The 18,913-nt window shown below is 46.2% G+C and overlaps 1 protein-coding gene across 8 annotated transcripts in view; it reads left to right on the top strand.

Moving 5' to 3' along the window:
- Positions 1-18,913, top strand: part of Rreb1 (ras responsive element binding protein 1) — a 185,259-nt gene that overhangs the window by 106,850 nt on the left and 59,496 nt on the right. For all 8 annotated transcript variants that reach the window (XM_015990857.3, XM_076573187.1, XM_006972775.4 and 5 more), the window contains exons 2-3: positions 13,652-13,753; positions 18,003-18,108. The gene's annotated coding sequence lies outside the window, so the exon portion shown is untranslated. The remainder of the gene's footprint in view (positions 1-13,651; positions 13,754-18,002; positions 18,109-18,913) is intronic.

Here is an 18,913-nt window from a genome sequence, read left to right on the forward strand (position 1 = left end):
GTTTTCTAATCTTCAAAGGATGCATGCAAGAATAAAGACCAAGCTAGCTCAGCACCCAATGCCTGCTAATCAGAGTCACATTCCCATTTTCTCATGATTCTTATTCTTTTGTCTAGGCTGTTTATGCATTGCAGTCTAAAGGGGACAACTTTTAGGGCACCCCAGCTTTAATTCATGGTTTCAATGTCAAAGGCTCACTAAGACCTTCATAACCTTTTGTTAGTTACAAAACAAACATGTCCAATAAGACCTTCTAGTCTGTGACATGAAATTCCCAGGAGTTGATAGTGTAGGGTGTATTCACACATCCCCTAAGGCTTTCTGGGAGCACCTTTCGAGATGGCCACAATATATAGGCTGAATGTTTTCCTCTAACAATTACCAAATATTCTGGAATCTTGGAATAAGTGGGATGTGGGCAAACCTGAATAAAGGGCTTTGGCTTACCATTTCCCCCCTCCTTTGTAGGAAAAAGAGCCGTGTTTTGGGAAGTATGCTTCAGGAGGTTTTTAGAAACCGATTTGACCAGTGTGTATTGAGTAATTGTTATGTGTTGTGATGGTAGCTCACTAAACTACATTTTATCTCCACAAGAAAAGGGAAGGTTAGAAATGGCATTCTGTCGATGCCACTGGTGTCACTTACTGTGGGTTCCTGCCTGGAACTGGTGGCGTAGTGATGGACAAGCCTTGGGTGACTCGTAGTAGATGGAATACAGTTCTTGCACTGTGCTTCATCCCTAGCACAGGGGAGGAAACAATAGCAATAGGAGACGAAAAGGTCCTGCTGTGCGACATAGCCCAGGCTGCCAAACTACTGTGTATCCTAGGCTGGCCTTGAACTTGGGTTCTGCTGTCTCCGCACATGGCTCCCATGTCCCACTGTATATTTTAAATTTTTATCTTATTTAATTTTTAACTTCTATATTTGTGTATGTATGTGTATGGCCATGTGTGTGCTATCTGTTTTTGTTTTTGTTTTTTTTTGAGACAGAGTTTCTCTATGTATCCCTAGCTGTCCTGGAACTCACTCTGTAAACCAGGCTGGCCTCAAACTCAGAGATCCGCCTGCTTCTGCCTCCCATGAGTGCTGGGATTAAAGGCCAGCACCACCAAGCCTGGCATTTTTTGTTTGTTTTTTTTAAGACATTTTAGTTTTATGTGTATGAGTGTTTTGCCTGTATGTGGACCTCATGTGTGCTTGTTATCAGAGGCCAGAAGAAGATATTGGATTCCCTTGAACTGGAGTTGTCAACAGTTGTGAGGCACCATGTGGGTGCTAGGAACCGAACCTGCGTCTTCTGCTAGAGCAGCAGGTGCTCCTAACAGCTGAGCCGTCTCTCCAGCCCCTAGATAGGATAACTTAGAAGTTTCTTCTCTCTGCCATGTGGGTCCTGGGAATCAAACTCAGGTTTTCGGGCTTGGTGGCAAGTACCTTTACCCACTGAGCCCCGTCTCACCAGCCCCCACATAATTGTAAATACTATACAGTTAGTAAGGTGTTATCCTCATTTTAGACTAGCTTAAGCCCAGGGCCTCAGGCATGCTCGGCCAACACTCTTAGCACCAAGCTATGCCTTCTTCTACTCCCAAACTGCATTTAAAAGGGACCTAGATTTATAAACATTCTCCCAGTGTTTTGGGCACTTTTTTTTGTTTGGGGCAGGACTAATTGGAGCAGAATCTGTGTAGATGAGTAAGGTGGGATTGACTCATTTGCCTGCTTAGGAGATGCCCCTGTCTTGTTGGTTTCATGGGCTGTTTCTCTATATATACTGAAACTCATAAATAGTAAGCAAAGTAAGTTACATCTGTGAACTACGTCCTCTTACTAGACTATTTTTATTCCTGCCTTGGGGCTTAAAAACAAAGGACTACAATGTAGTAACCCAAGAATACTAGAAAAAAAAAAAAAAGTACTATAGACCTGCCCTATCCAATGCTCTAGCCTCTGGTCATGACTAGTCATTTAAAGTAGACTCACATAAAACTTTTTAAAAGTTACAGAGCTGGCTTAGCGGGCAAAGGAGCCTCTTGCCACGCCTGAGGACCCGAGACTTTCTGTATTCTGCTGTTCCGTAATCAGTCTCATTCCACTGTATGGCCCATATTCCCTCCTTCAGGAGGAATTTCCTCCATCTGCTAACTGCTGTGTCATCCGCTCTATTACCTGAGGCAGGCAGCCCAGGATCGTTCTGAACATTGCCCTGGCCACAAAGGCCTCCTCTCAGATCTCCCTCTGTGATGCTCCATGTCCCCTCCCCACCAGTACCTCTTCATGTCTTCATGTCTGTCCTTTAAACTGCCCCGAGTTGCTTCCTAACGGCGGTCATGTGCCTCTGATCATCCCCTTAAAAAAAAATCTACTGCCAAACACTTTTTTAAAATATGGATAAATATGGATATGATTAGTTCATCCTAGGCCAAAAAAAAAAAAAAAAAGAAGAAGCCCGTCAGTGGGTGTCCACAGTGGCGGGCTAAAGTTCATCCCTTCCCAGATGGAACCTTGACCTCAGAGTCGTTCTGCCAGCCTCCTCTTTGCCATTTCCCCCACTCCACTCTCCCTCCCTTCTCACAGTGTGCTGTATGCGCTGAGGACTCCCAGAGGAGTTTTCTTCATGGGTCAGAAACAAAGCAAAAGGTTTGTAGTGAGGTGGGGGGTGGGGATGGAGTGGTGGTGGGAACTTCTTCTGCCAAGTGAGGGCATGAGAACACAGTCTCTCGGTCACTCCGTGTCCTTACCTCACTTTAAGGAGAGCTTTTCAAACTTAAAGCAAAAGTAATTAAATAAATAAATGCACACAAACCGTGGGCTTCAGCATCTCCCTGGAGGAAGGGTGAAAAGCACGGTCCCTTCATTGGAACCCATGCTTTCTCCACATTGGGTTCTTGTTGCTAACATTTGGCCAAAGGCTGGGTCCTTTCTTCAAGCTGAGGTTTGCCTTTGCCCTCCTGCCCTCCTCTTCTGCACCTCTGGTGAGCCCCACAGCTTTAAAGCAGTTTGGCTCAGGGGCCACTTTCCCTTGGGTTGGAATTTCACTCTTTGTATTTGCTCTGTCTTCCCAGCCTGCCAGCCAGGGGCTCTTTCACGTCCTAGTGTCTCCTGTAGCTGGAGCCTCAGCGGGCCTTAGTGCCTGCACATGGCAGGCTCCGCTTCTCCTCCCACCCAGAGCACAGAAACAGTGCAGCGCATCTCCAGGAACTTGCTTTGCCTGGTGAGATTGCCAGTCAACTTTGATTATGAATTTGGGTTAGAACTAGTAAAACACACCATTTTTACAATTTCCACATAAGATAGGTGGAACTAAATTGTTTCCTTTAAAAAATATTGTGCTTCTCATTGGGATAATGTCAAGATATGTGCAGCTTCTTCTAACATACCTGTGGACGTGTGCTTACCACTCCAATCCAGTTAAGCAACTGCTGTTCACTTGACTTGTATGTTGACTTCTGCAGATGTATGTATATGCCTGGGTCTAGTGGACTGCCTGGGTCTAACGGACTGCCCATTTGCTTCCCCCTCCCCTCCCCACCCCACCCCACCCTACCCCGAATTGGAATGAAGCATCTTTAAGAGCTCTGAAGTTTCCCTCAGGTGTACTCAGTGAGTACTGTAGATGCCATTGTTTTGCAAGTTTTCTTTGTCTGTACTGGTTGTTCCTGACTTCATGGCTGGTGGGGGCGGGGACGACTTGAGGATGTCGAAGCTGTTTGCTGGTGGGTCTGAACCACTTAGCTGGCTCCTGTTCTTTCAGGTCCTGTGGCTGTGGGATGGAGGCCTCACGGACAGCAGTTGTAGGCCATGATGGAAGAGCGTAGCTCCCCTGGTGGAGTGGCTTGAAGAAATACTGTCTGTGCTCTGGGGTGGTGGCCTAGAAAGTGGTGCTGGGGACTCAACCTGTAACTAGTCTAGTTTGTCGCTTGCCCCCGGCCTGATTTACCGTCCTTACCCGTCTCCTCTCCCACTCAGCTCTCTTGCCTGTGAAATTGTGAGAAGCTACAGGTGTTTAGACAAGGAAGTATCCCTTCAATGATTATGGAGAGGATCTTCATGCCGCCAGAAAGGTGGCCGTTAGCATCTTGAGTTTTATCATTTTCTAAACCAGAAAATGGAACTTTTACCTCCTGGTGGGCAGTGGCTGCTGTGCTCTGGGTGAATTTTCTCTGGCCCGTCGGTGCACACGTAAGTAACAAACACAGCTTTCACAGCTGCCTCGATGGTGCACAAAGAAGTGCCCTTTGCTGCTGTTATCCAGATCTTGGGCTGAGCAGACAGGGGTGCTTTGGAGACTGAACTGTAGACCGCCCAGGCACTGCAACCGTTGAGTGGTTAGGGCTGGGTGGGCTGACTGACAAGGGAGCCAGAGCACTACTCTCCAATGAGGGCGCACACAAGCATGTGCTCTTGCTTCCAGTGGTTAAGGAATAGTAGCACATAATGGCAAGAATAGGAATGTATGTAGATGGGAATAGCGGCTTACACCTGTAATCCCAATACCCAGAAGGCTGAGGCAGGAGGATCATGAGTTCAAGGACAACCTGGTTTGCATAAGAAGATCCTTTCTTTAAAAAAAAAAAAAAGAGAGAGAGAGTTAAGCTGTGCATTATTCTAGCTCTTGTTACAGCTTGTACACTTTGATGAAGATAGCTGTTGTGTTTGCTGTAGATGCTTAAGTGACCCCAGAAGGCATGTCCTTCTCTTGGTCCATGCCAGGCCTCTCCCACATCAAGGCTCAGGCAGGTGAGATAACTCAGTGGTAAAGGCTCCTGCCACCAAGCCTAATGGCCTCAGTTTTATCTCCAGGACTCACATAGTGGAAGGAGAGAAGGCAAGATGTTCTCTGACCTCCACGCATGTGCCATGGGTACGCGTGAGACACATATGCCCACAAAATAAGTTAAAATGTAAAAACAATTTGAAGTGTTCTACTCTGTTGCACTGCAAGGTTGTTAAGTTTGTTGCTGCAGTGGATTTTGGGTAGGTGTTGCTTAGGCATTGGGACAGGCAGCAGAGGCAAGTATTTAAAAAGTATTTAAAAGTCAAACAGCCCCTCCAGGCTAGCGGCAGGAAGTCCAGCCCCTGGCTTTGAGTGGTCAGTAGGAGATAAAAGTATGGACTGTTAGAGGCTTGGCCCCTCCTATCACTGGATGGCAAACTGTGAGAGGAAGATAAAGAGAGTAGGGATGTCTTTTTTGAACATCAGGAGTGCCTTTGTCACATGCTTGGTTTATGATTGTCTTTCAAATGACTCTACCTGAAATGCAGGACTGCGTTCCATGGACGAGAAAGCAGTTCCTTGTGGTTTTGATTGAGAATGTGTAAATCACTTCCTGCTTATGTAAATAGACATTAGCTTGGTTATCCAAATCTGTGTGCTAGGGAGACTCTTTATGCTCAAGTATCTGTCTCTTGGAATTGTCCAGCCATCCAGCCACGTCCCAGATGTCTGGGACCCTCCTGGGTCTGGGGGCAGGGCATCCCTTTCTCGTTAGCTGTGGGTTCAGTGTTGGCCAAGTGGTGACTTAGATAGGAGAAGGGAGTTCAAGGAAAAGGACCTGCCTCTCTCGGTTATCTTCCCCTTTCGTTTTCTTCGTATACTTTGTAACCCTTGGTGGGAATTCAGTTCTTTGTAAAGGAGCTGTCTGTTTAGGGTGGGGCTTGTGAGAGATGAACCGACATTTGGAAGCCTGTGGGTGTTCAGCACCTGGTAGGCGATGAACCTAAAGCAAATGAACCTGTGTACTTTTGGGACACGGGTTTCTTTCAGAGTTGCTCAGGAGTGGAGAGCAACCCTTCACAGCAGTACGGCCAAAACCTAATCCTGCACGTCCCACCCTTGGCACTATAGTTGTGATGAGCTAATCATCCTCCCAGCGGTCAAGGCCAGGGTAGTCAGGACCAGAACCTCAGTCTTCTTTTAGTACTGCATTAATCTCCCCAAGCCTGGACAGATGCTGGGCTGTTGGTACTCAGAATATGCCATGATTTCCTGACACAGGGTCTCTTAGGAGGGACATGTCTTGTGCACCATAGTAGTCACATTTGACTCACTGTTTAAGAAAAACCATTTGCTTGCCAGTGATTTTTTGGTTTGTACTGTGTATAAACATTCATCAACCACTTATAACTCAGAGTATGTGTTTGCCTTCACATGTGCAGTGGTGAATTCTTTTCTTACGGGGAAAATTGGGGGAGATGGGGGGGAGACAACGACCATCTGTTGCATTCAAAGAGGGCAGCCCATCATGTCCCTGGGAGCACGTCACCTCCCCAGCACAGTCATCCTCAGCTGACAGTTGGTAATGTCTGATTACCCACTGTGAAATTTTGACCACAGCTGACCACTTTTCCAATGGGCAAATGAAAGATGTGAATCTCCCCCTTCCAGTGCCTTCTAGAAGCAGCCAGGGGAGGAGCAATTCAAACAGTAGTTTTATCTTCCACAAAATCACTTTGGTTTTCCTAGGACAGTCATCCTCCACCTGCCCTGAATTCTGGGAATGTGCAGTCCCTTCTAATCTGAGGTTGATCACCTGCCCTGGGGTTCTTAGCTTGAACTGGGCTCCTCCTCAGGGAAGAGCCAGAATTCCTGATTCTGCTGTGCCCTTTCCCTAGCGTATCAGAAAAGCCAGCCTGAGCCCTCGGGATTCATGAACGGGTGGGAGAATATTGCCCAAAACTGCAAATGGCTACTGAACTTTACCCCAGCTTTCCCACGAGCTGTAATGGGATACTTAGTTCTAGTTCACAGAAGTGCCCAGAACAGTCAGATCACTCCAGTCCAGTTGCCTGAATGGACAGGGCAAGTTGCTGGTTGTGAGCAGCACCAGGTTCAGGTGCTGCCGCTGGAAGAGAAGAGGTGTGTTGGGGAATGCGAGGAAGCAGCAGCCGTGGCCCTGTCCTCATGGGTGCCAGGAGCGTATACTGCCTTGGTTTAGCAACTTTGGAGTTGACCAGGATTTATTTCAGCAGTGCACAGAGCCCATGGGTTTTATTTCCTCCTTGCCATACAGCATGGCAAGAGTCAGCAGCTGTTCTGCTCTTTGCTGCTGTCTGTGGGATTGCATTTGTGATGATAAGCCAACTTACGTATTTTTAATTGTCTCACTTAGGGGCTGAAATGGGATTTTTTTTTTTCTTTTTTTAACAAAGCTCATCAAATTGGGCTGCTGTCAGAACTCTGCAAATCTAATAAGAGAAGCTGGAGGCAACTCCAGGTAGACTTAGCACGAGGGGAGAGGGTAACTGGGAATGCTGAGTGAAGAAGCATCACATCAGCAGCTCAGACTATTTCCCAGGTGTTTGAATAAGCCTCCTTCACTCAGATAGGAGAACTGAGGCTCAGGAATATGCAGCCTGTCAGCCAGAAGAGTCATATACTACTCTGGTCAGACTGATTTTTTTTTTAATTATTTTCTTAATACTTTTGTGTCTAGTTGGTTACCCGTTCTGTGTGAGTACACCCAGAAGAATCAAGCTCATGACTGACCTTCCCGGGCCTCATTCCATCCAGCAGCTGTTCTCTTTCAAAGCTCTGGTTTAAGGCTGGCAGAATGGCCCAGCAAATAAAGGTGCTTGCTTGCCACCAAGCATGTAAACCTGAGTTTGATCCCAGGAACTCATGTTGGAAGGAGAGCCAACTCCTACAGGTTGACCTCTGACCTCCACACACGATAAACACATGTTTTATTTTTGTTTTGTTTTAAGCCAAACCAGAGCAAGGCAGAAAGCAGCATCCCTCCACCTGTCTGCTTCAGTTCCTGCTCTCAGGCTCCCTCCCTGATTTCCTTCAGTGATGAACTGTTACCCAGAACCATAAAATGAAATAAACACTACCCCCCAACAAACAAACAAACAAACAGCCCTGGTTTAAAGAATCACGGGTTCCCAACACTGTTTCTTTGTGTCTTCTACCGTTCTTCATGCTTGTCCTGGTGACCTGTGGGATGCATGCATCCTTTCTAGTCCTGCAGCATTTGCAGCCGGCTCTTGTGTGTTTCAGAAAATGTTCTCAGCTTCTCCAGCTCCATTAGCTCTTGTTTTTCCACTGCCTCAGTTTCCCAGTCCTGTACATTGCTCATTTCCTTCCAATGAAGGGTTTTTCTGTGCTCTTGGTGATGTCTTGATTGGTACAGGAATCTTGGAGCCACAGAATCCCAGATTGTAGTTCTGTCCCCATCCCTTAAGAGTAGTGTGTAGCATCCATCAGATAACTGGTCGTTGCTGTACAGGATTTGGAGGAGGATTAAATACATATAAACTGCTTGCTGCATTTCTGGCATAGAGTTTATGTCTCAGGAAATACCCCCAGTTCTCTGGAAGTATTGTACTTGAATACAGGCAGGCTTCTGGTATACTCTGACATTGAATCCTATTTTCTGTGATTTATAGCCTTGTCTTTTCCAGTTTTAAATTCCACAACCCAGGTATATTATAGAGGCCCTTTGCCTAGCCTTCCCCGTACCTGTTTTTACTTGATAAGCCAGAAGTGCTCTGGAGGTGGGGTGCGGTAGGAGTCCAGCTTAGCCCCCACCCTAAACCATGTGGCCAGGCACTGTGGGTAGGTGAGGACTCTTGCTCTTCTGTCCGCACAGGCAGGCATTCCTTGTGCGGTGCAGACCACCCTGACCTCTTACCCCCTTTTCCTTCGGCTGTTGGTAAAGTAGAGGCTTCTGCTAAGCTAGGAAAGAAAGTGATGAAATACCAGGACCTAGTGAGTGGCCAAGCAGAAAAACAATGTTTAGGAAAAGTCTGGCCTGCCTGGGGAGAGGGCCAGGGACTTGTTCTTCTCACAGCCTGGTGCCAAGGGCCACCCGTGTTCCCCTCCCAGGGGAGGAGGGTGCTGGGTGACAAATGGCTGCCAGGTGGCAGCTGCGTCTTGGCCTTGTGAATTTGGCAGTTGTTAGATCCTGTCTGTAAGATGTCTTCCCTGGAGAAGAGCCGCAAGGCGAGGAGTCAGCTTCTCCACAGTGCTGTGTGCGTACAGGAAAGCGTGTGATCAGGGAAGGTGCTGCCGCCCTCCTTCCTCTGAAGAAGCGGAGATGCAGGGAGAAGAGGAGCCGCTGTGGTGATGATGGTCCAGTCCAGCATCTAGCAGACTCTGCATCTTTCCAGCTGTTCACCTTTTGTCGTTTGTTTTTGTTTTCTTCTGTATGGTGCTAGGGATAGAACCCAGGGCCTCATGGATGCTGAACATGCACTGAGCTACCCGAGGAGCGCTCTCCGTTCACTCTTCCTCTCATCCTCCCTCGCTCCTGTGTCCTGTGTCTATGACACCTCGGTAGCTCCTGAGCTCATGCTAGGGCTGTAGGAGGCAGTAGCCATGCTCTCTAACTCTTCTCTCTTCCTCTCCACCCTTTGTTGCACATTTCTTACTGCCCGGGAGGGGCAGAGAAAAAGGCAAAGGTCCACAGAAATCCTGGCCGAAGTGCTCAAAGAGTCTCAAAGAAACTGAATTCTCAAGGAGTGGCATAGGCTTGAAGAACACCATTTGCTGGCCGCCCATGCATTGCACTCCAGTCCTACCCTGTCTGAAGCTTATATCTAATACGTTGTTTCTCCGGAGGAGCCTAGAAACAAGGCCCTGTGTAGATGGCTTCCTTTCCCCTTTTCCTGTTTAGTTGTGCTGTAGAAAGTCAACGCCAAGTTGGAACTGGATTCTTAGGCTCTGCTTCAGTGCTTTGGTGTTTGTTCAGGGCTTTGATAGGCCAGTGGCTCTCAGAAAGGTCATTGATGTAAATCCTTGGGGCTTTTGACCTTGTTGTTGGCCTTCATGAGCTCCTTCTCAGGGTTGAATAAAGCCCCCTGAGATGGGCTGCTGGGCCCTCCCCCAGAGGTGTGAGTTTGAGGTAGAGTCCAAGAATGAAGGAGGTGTCATGCACACTTAGGGGCAAGAAACGGAGTAGAGAGGTAACCATGGATACTGGTGGGTGACAGGGGCAGAAAGCAGACTTTGGGCTCTCCCGGAGAGCTTCTGAGTGACAGGTTAGAGGGAGCATTTCCTGTAGAGGAAGGAGGGAGAGGAGACAAAGATCGTGCATCTTTCTTTCATCCCTGGATGTCCATCTCATCCTTTACTTTCATGCTCATTTCCATCTCTTAGCAACCCATCTTCACTCAAGAGGAAGCAATACAGAGTTGGCTATAGCGCCTCCTAGTGCTCAGTTGAGCTGGGGTTGGGTGCTGCTACATCATGCTTTAGCCTTCCTTTAACTAAAGCCTGTGCCAATGGGGTGGGGCCTGGTGACTTTCATGGGTTGCCACCCTCTCCAAGGCATAGCCTAGCCCCCAAGCCAAGAAACACACCAACTTCCTGGAATTCAGAGAGCCGCCACCCCAGCCCTCTCAGCCTTCAGGGCATGTACAAGGCCATCCTGGTTAGCAAATATGGGTTTGCCTTGGGCTTGGGGCTGGGCAGGCTTGGACTTGGTGGTCTATCTAGTCAGGTTAGATTCTGTCCCCAGCGTAGCCCACCCTTTCAATGTCTTTGTAGGTTGTCAAGAGCTTCAGTCAGTTTCATAGCTGAATTTCTACTCTTGTATCTTCTACTTTGTATCTTGTTCTGGATTGGCCTGAACTGGTCAAGTCAGCTCTCTCCTCATACATCCCTCACAAACCATCCAATGTATTTTTGGACATTATAGGGACTCACATTGTAGCCTTTTCAGTCAAGTATTATAAAGACCATCATCCTCGGCATCTCAACTTACTCCATATTTCCCGAGACCCCGAGGAGAGATTTTAGATTTCATCTTCAGAAGCTGGGATGCGGCTCTTTACTTCTAAACCATCCTTGCCTTTTATCTTTCATCTCTCTGTTGCTATCTCCCTGGACCTGGAGACAACCTCCTTAATCTTCTCTTTCTGGCTTTGCATAGCATTGTCCCTTATCTGGGGGGTGGGAGGTGGGGCTGGCCTTCCCCACCCCTCCTCCTCCCAGGGGCCTCTGCCTACTCTAAGATATCCTGCCTCTTGGACTTGCACAAGCTTTCTGGGAAGGAAAATCCAGATAGTCAGCACCCCACACCTGCCCTCAAATGCTGTAGCCAGTCCTTGTCACATTTTCTCTTCTTGGACATAACTAGCAACAATCCGCACACACCCCTTTTTTTTTTCTGAAGTGATCGTGATGGAGGTGAGGGGTATCTTGAAGTGCCTTGTACTTTTCCGTCCTCCAAGCTTTATGACTCCCTGAGACCTAGTGGAACTCAAAACAAACAGGGAGGTGGCTCTTGTTAGTCAGCATTCTCAGGATCCAAATCGGTTTGCATCCAAGGTCAGATAGAGGATGCAGTTTTGAGAATCAAGTCCAGCCTGACCCTTTGCTTTGCGTGGATCCTTACCCCTTGGTTCTATGTGTGTGGGGGGGTGGCGGGGGGAGTCATTTGGGGCTGGACTGCTTTTTTAAGTGTCTAATGGAAAGAGAAGGAAGTGGGTCTAAGTTTTAATAGGATTTTTCAGTTCTGTAAATGTGTTATTCCAGACCCTCTGACCCTGGGAGCATGCTTTTAGTTCACTGAACTTGTTTGGAGACCTTGACAGTTTATTGAAAAATAGGAGGGGCTACTCCTTTCTAGACTCTTTGTTACTGAATCTATCATTACAATTTAAAAATTGTGCGTCTACTCTTACTTTTTTTTTCCAGTGATGGGCATTGCAGGTGCCTAAGTTAGACAAATACTTTGCATGAGAGTTACATCCAAAACCTCCTATTACTTTAAAATTGAACACAGTCAGGGAAAGCCTCTCTCTCTCTCTCTCTCTCTCTCTCTCTCTCTCTCTCTCTCTCTCTCTCTCTCTCTCTCTCTCTCCTCTCTCTCAGTGGCACAGGAGGAAGAAGTGAATGAATCTGAGACCTCAAAAATGCTAGACCAGCTGGGCGGTGATGGAGCACACCTTTAATCCCAGCACTTGGGAGATAGAGCCAGGCGGATCTGTGAGTTCCAGGCCAGCCTGGTCCACAGCGCGAGATCTAGGACAGGCCCAAAACTACTACACAGAGAAACACTGTCTGCAAAAACCAACACCCCCCCCCCCAAAAAAAAGAATGCTAGACCATTGCTTTACTGCTGAGCTATGTACTCTAGACTTTTTTCTTTAAAAAAAAAAAAATGTTTAATTTCTCCCTAGATAGTGATAAGTTTAGATAGGTAGGGATGGTCTGCAAGGACATTTTTGAAGACTGGATGGGAATTTTATTTATTTATCTGAGACAGGTTCTTACTATGCAGCCTAGCTGGGTTGGCCTTAGACCCACCTCTGTGTACGCTACCATGCCCACCCTTTGATTTGTATTTTAAAGGTTGCTGAGCTGTGTACCCCAACTTCTTTTCTTTAAGATGGGTCATAAAACAATAAAAGATCCTTACCCTGCTCTCCCTGGATAGACATCTTCTATTAATAGTGAAGAAAAATGTCAAGTGTAAAGAGAATAACATAAAAGATGGCGCCTGGAGTCACTGAAGTGTAAACAGAAGAGCTGCTGGGGGATCACGGTGTCAAAAACCCCAGGAAGTGCTTGTGACAGCGAAGGGTGATGGAGTGTTCGCATCCACGTAGACCAGTCCTGCCCAAGGTGCTTGGGGCCTGTTTGGAGATGCCGCCGAGTAAGATGGGAGATGATTTCTCTATAGAGATGATAGCTGTATGACACACTTAGGCAGCTTGTTTCCAGATGCTCTGAAAGAGGATAAAGTGAGAAAATGTACCGAACAACTGCATCTTGACATTCTTGTTTATATGGGATTTTTTCCCCCACTTTGTGGTGCTGGACATAGAACCTAGAGCCCCTGTGTATGCTAAGCTGGCGCTGGTCCTCTGAGCCATACCCCAGCTTTTATTCTGCTTCAGCTGAGAGATGCTGTGTTGAGAGCAAGAGACGGAGTTGTAGCTCTGGAACATGCTGCATCCCACCTTTCTCCGAATTGAGGAGCTGACATAACCATCGGATCAGTGCTTTTGAGGCCTCTGGAACTCCAGAGCAGACAGACACTCATATTCCTGAAGAGAATGTGTGGAGATGTTGTTTTCCCTGTGTTTCTGTAGAAAGAGAAAGTGGTGCATTTGGTCTTCTTTGAAATATGTTAAGCAACGCCCGCATATTTGCTTATTTGCAGTGATCTCTACTTTAAGGCACTGTTAGTTTCATGATTCTCGTTTTCTTCAGCTCTCCTTCCTCTCCTGTTTCCATTAGCACCAAGTGCTGTCTCTCTTTTGTTTTTCATCTATGCTGGAGGATCATCCATATCATTCAGCCATTTTTGTCTTTCTTTGTGGTGCTGAGATGAAACCCAAGACCTCACACATGCTAAGCAGGTCAGGTACTCTGCCATTGAGCTACACTCCCATCCCAAGATCTTGACCTCCACCTAGAGCCAGCAGTCCGAGCATCCTCATGTGCCATTGTCCTCAGAATTGCTGGACTAGAGGGTGAACGTTGGGTAGAGGTAATGGGGGGCCTGGCTGTTGAAGACACACTCATTTTCAGCAGCGCTTGAGTGGATTCTCGTGCAATCAACTAACAGTTTGCTTGCAGTTGCAGATAGGGAATGGGAATTGTCCTCATGGTGGTGTTGAGTAGAGGAAACGATACAGAAGCAGAATTGTTCCTTCTTTTAAACCCTTCTAATGTTGCCTTTTTTTCCCCCACCAGGTCATTCCAACTCTGTGCTCCAGAAGTGGTGGCTTTGAGGTGTGACTCTGCCCACATTTGGGCCCAGTCTGTGTCAGCTCCTCAGAAGAAAGAAGAAAACAGGTCAGTTACTCTTTGTAGGCTTCTTTGAGGCACAGTAATGACCAATCTTCTGTGCTCTCCTTCTCCTGTCCTCGACTCGAATTGTCCTGCTTCTTTTCCAAGTCCGTGAAAATTGCAATTGCAACTTGCTGGTTCTTCTCTATCCGTTGAGTCTCTGGTGTGGGATGAGGAATCTCTGGGATGTCTGGGGTTTGCATCACAGGAAGCAAAACTTCAGACACTCCTCCTCCTTCCTCTTTTCTCCTTTCCACCCCGCTTCAGATCCAAACCGCAGATTCAAAACTAGAAGGGTAAAGCTGAAGTAGTCAGCCTGATGATGCTGGTCAGTCTCTTCTGAGACTTGAGAACTTCATCTGGGGTCCTGATCTTCTCTGATCCCAGTTGCAGGTGTTCGTATTAGCATCAGTGATTTTTATTTTAAAGATTTTTAAGTGTGTATGTTGGGGGTGGGGTCAGAGGACCACCTATGAGTATCAGTTGACTCCTGTAATGTGGGTCTTGGGGACTGAACAAGGCTGGCAGCAGTAATCACTGCTCATTTAGTCATCTTGGCAGGTTGATCATTTTTATTTTTGTTTTAAATCTTAAATGATCTTAGATGCAGCACATAGAGAGAGAATGGAAATTCTCTAGGTCTGTAACTATTAGGTTAAAAAACAAACAAACCAGCAAGCAAACAAAAACACTGTAAATGGATCTTAAACTATTAAAACCATCCTTTAGGCCAGTAGATAGGAGGATCTTTCCTGACAGCTTAACCTCACATGGTGTGGGATTTCAACCCCTCGGGTGTAAGCACAGGCTTCTCTCTGTGACCTGGAGCTTGTGTTAAGGCATGGGGCATCCTCTCATTAGCATCCTCTTCAAGGCACAGGGTGTGTGGGGCATACATGGGAAATGGCATACCTGTGGGGACCAGAATGGGTGGGAGAATCAAAGAGAAAACTTGACTTCATAGCATGAGTGTCAACAAGTTTAAATGTTTTCATTTGGATGGTTATTGTTCAGTATTGCTGGGTGGTTACAAAGGATCAACTAGAACTAGCCAATTTGTTTCTGGTTAAATTATCCTGTACTTCTGCCTTAATGTAAAGATGGATGTTGGGGTTTGTTTGTTTGCCCTAAGGCAGAGCAAGTAATGACATTTTGCACCAGTCTTTTCCTTCTGCCCTGTTCCAGTATCCCAAAGGAAAATTGTAGTGCCAGAGTCAGTCAAGACTAAACTGGCGTGAAGTTATACCCCAGCTATACGTAAAGGAAATAAACAGAGGGGTTCTTAGTGCCACACTTGACACTTTATCCCCAAGGAGGAAATAAATGTAGCCAAAGTTTTCCTGCCGGGACAGTGGGAAACATGTTTGCAGGGCTTTTCTTCTTTCCAGGTAGGAAAATGTGCTAGGTAGCCAGCTCTAGGCCCTCCCACTGGGTGGATAGCCTATATCCGAAACACTTAGTTTCAGAGAATCCATCTTGGCTATCATGACTGTGGGGCAGGGATTATCGATAGTTTGCCTCTGTCCAGTGAATATGTTTTGTCACTTCCTATTGAGGTGGGCATGGTGGGACACAGCCCTAAGAAGGGCTGGGCGTGGTGATGCACACCTTTAATCCTAGCCCGAAACCTAAGCTTGCTTCCCCACCTAACCTGCTGCTTATAGTCACTGCTGCTTACTGTTCATCTAGACCGGAAGGATTCCTCAAAAGAACAGTAAAGTGAGAAAGGCTCTCACACCAGGCTGTACCTTCCTCCTGTCTGTCTGTCTGTCTATGGTCTTTTTTTTTTTTTTTTTTTTTTTTGGTTTTTTCGAGACAGGGTTTCTCTGTGTAGCTTTGCACCTTTCCTGGTACTCACTTTGGAGACCAGGCTGGGCTCGAACTCATAGAGATCTACCTGCCTCTGCCTCCCAAGTGCTGGGATTAAAGGCGTGTGCCACCACCGCCCGGCTGTCTATGGTCATTTTTAACAGAAATAAAAATGTAATCCAGGGTTTGTGTAGCTTCTTTGACAGATAAATATCCCAGTAAGAGGGAGTCTAAAGGAGGCCAGCCTGGGCTACAACAGAAAGATTGTCTCAAAAAAAAACAAAAACAACAACAACAACAACAACAACAAAAAGACAATAGATAAATAGGCCAGGTGTGGTGGTGTACAACTTAAACCCCAGCACTCTTGAGTTCAAGTCTTTGGGAATCTCGTGAGTTAGAGGCCAGCATGATCTATACAGAGAGTTCTAGGACAGCCAGAACTGGGTAGAGAGACCTTGTCTAAATACAGACAAAAAGATGGGCTGTAGAGATTTACACCCTGTCTCCCTCCCCCACACCAAAAAAAGTAGTGGTTAAACCAAAGTTCATCATCTAAACTCGGTAATAATTGGTAGAAAGATTCGTTTTCTCTTTACTGAAATAATAGAAGTATAGTGATGATTTCTAGTCAAGGATCTTAAACTTTTCTATACATTAGAGTGGAATCTTTAAAAGAGATAAGTACATTTATGAGCCAAATGCACGTTTATACATACTGATTGGTTACAGTAGGAACTGATGACATATTTGTTAGCCATCTATTTAAAAAGAAGTACGTGTGTCCGCTCTTCTGTATATGCACTCTGTCTTCATGTTTTTCCTCACAAACAATCACCCAAACACTGTTAATTTTTAATAACCTCATGTGGTCTGCTGGTGCAGAGGCAGCAGTTCAGGTGGGAGTTTTGTGTCGTTCCTCGGTGAGGTAGAGTCCTCTCCTCACTCCTCCTGCTGCTCCTCCCTGGATGTCAGTAACCTTCTAAAAGGCCCCACCCCCAAAGACCATTCGTTGGCCTTTACAAAATTCCATCCCCAGGCCTTTCCTGCTCTGTAAGGCTGTATATCTGTGGCTGTTGTGGGTGGGACCCACTGTTGTATCCCCTTAAAGCTGAAGGAATGAATCACATGCATCAGTTTGGAAATGAGATGGTGGCCTTGACCTTAGGCTCCTGCTTCATTAGGATACCAACAGTTATTACCAGCAGGGATTCATCTACTTATAGTGGTTCTCAACCTGTGGGGCACAACCCCTTTGGGGGTCAAATGACCCTTTTACTGGGGTCGCATATCAGATAACCTGCATATAAGATATTTACATTATAGGCCGGGCGGTGGTGGCGCACGCCTTTAATCCCAGCACTCGGGAGGCAGAGCCAGGCGGATCTCTGTGAGTTCGAGGCCAGCCTGGGCTACCAAGTGAGCTCCAGGAAAGGCGCAAAGCTACACAGAGAAACCCTGTCTCAAAAAACCAAAAAAAAAAAAAAAAAAAAAAGATATTTACATTATGATTCATAACAGTAGCAAAATTACAGTTATGAGTAGCAAAAAATAATTTTATGCTTTTGAGTCACCACAACCTGAGTAACTGTATTAAAGGGTTGAAGCATTAAGAAAGTTGAGAACCACTAATCTAGAATATTTCACCAGATAAAAATGAGAAGAACATATCACCTATGTTCTTCTAGTTTAGGAATGAAGTCAATTTTGATGTGGCTTGGGCTATGGATTTCCTTTTGGTATTCATTTCCTGTTGCCCAGGTGTCTTCTAGATGTGACCTAATATTGCCTAGACTCAGCTCTTAGGAATTGAGAAATGAGGTGGATCAAGTTGGGATCTATGAAGAAATGGGGTACAGTATAAAAAAAATGGTGTGAAATGGTAGCTGCAAAAAAGTAAAATACTGGAAAATCCCTTGGTTCTTGAGGACGTGTGAGGCAGCATATCACACGGACATTAGGATGAACCACATCACAGTTTATAAGAAAAAGCTGATAGGCCAGTTGTGGCGCCGCACGCCTTTAATCCCAGCACTCAGGAGGAAGAGGCAGGCAAATCTCTGAGTTCAAGGCCAGCCTGATCTACCGAAGAGTTCCAGGACAGCCAGGGCTACACAAAGAAACCTTGTCTTGTGTGTGTGTTTGGGGGGGGGGGGTGCTGACAGCATTGTCTCTCATTTGTCTTTGTATTTTGTGAGTATAGTGACCTAAGGTCACAGCAAATAAATGGTTCCGCTTTTTTCTTTCTAAGCGAAAAGACTGAATCTATTTGTTTTCCTTTTTTGAGATAGAGTCTCTTATACAGCCAGGCTAGCATTGAATTCAGATTCTCAAACCTCTGCTTTCTGTGTCTAGGGTCACAAGCATGTACTATTTATTCCCAGCCAGTACTGAGTCACTTTCCTTGCTGAATTAACTAATCCAGTGTCCCCTGTTTCTCTTCCAGTGTAAAGGAGTGATACCAAGAGAAGAAAAGAACTCAACAGAGTCATTTCCTACTTCACGTGGATGACAGCTATACCAAGAGACTGTCACTTGGGACAGAAATGGAGGTAATTAGAATGGCGGCCCTTCTTTCTTCCATTTGATGAGTTATAGGTTGCTTACTTTTTTTTTTTTTTTAAAGAAACAAGGTTTTTAATCTTAGTTAAATTTGGTTTTAATTCTTGCAGGGTTGGCTTCTAGAATTCACACACACACACACACACACACACACACACACACACACACACACACACACACCTTTACATCACTGCACTGGAGCCATGACGTTAGAGGGAACCTGAAGTTTCCTATAAGCCAGTTCTTAAGCCTAGAACATTTAAGTAGAAGAAAGCAAGTGCAGGGTGGAATGTACTAACCAAATGCAGCCCTGCTTTCTCTTGTCAGCCTCTCCTCACAAAGATGAGCAAAATTGTGGGCTATGGGCATGGCTCACTAGCTAAACTGCTTGCCCAGTTAGTGTGAGGATCAAAGTCTGAATCCCCAACACCCACATTAAAAAGCCAGGTGTGTATGGTACACACACACACCCAACTCTAGTCCCAGCCCCATAATCCCCATGCTCAGGAGGCAGAGACAGGATCCTTGGACAAGTGGGGTAGACCAGTCAAATCAGCAAGTTCTGGCTTCTGCAAGAGACACTGCCTCAGTATGTAAAGTAGACAGCTGTCCAGGGAACCATGCGTCTGCACACATGCACCCACTTTCATGCAAACACAAAACACACCACACACAATACACGTGGGATTAAAAAATAGAAAAGGTAAAGAAAGCTGCTTCAGATAACTGGAATTCTGTTGGTGCCTGCACTTAGAAAGCAAACGTCTGTAGAAGAAAGCTCTAACTATTTTGGAA

Source organism: Peromyscus maniculatus, chromosome 5 (genome assembly GCF_049852395.1).
Source record: "Peromyscus maniculatus bairdii isolate BWxNUB_F1_BW_parent chromosome 5, HU_Pman_BW_mat_3.1, whole genome shotgun sequence".
Classification (NCBI taxonomy): Eukaryota; Metazoa; Chordata; class Mammalia; order Rodentia; family Cricetidae; genus Peromyscus; species Peromyscus maniculatus.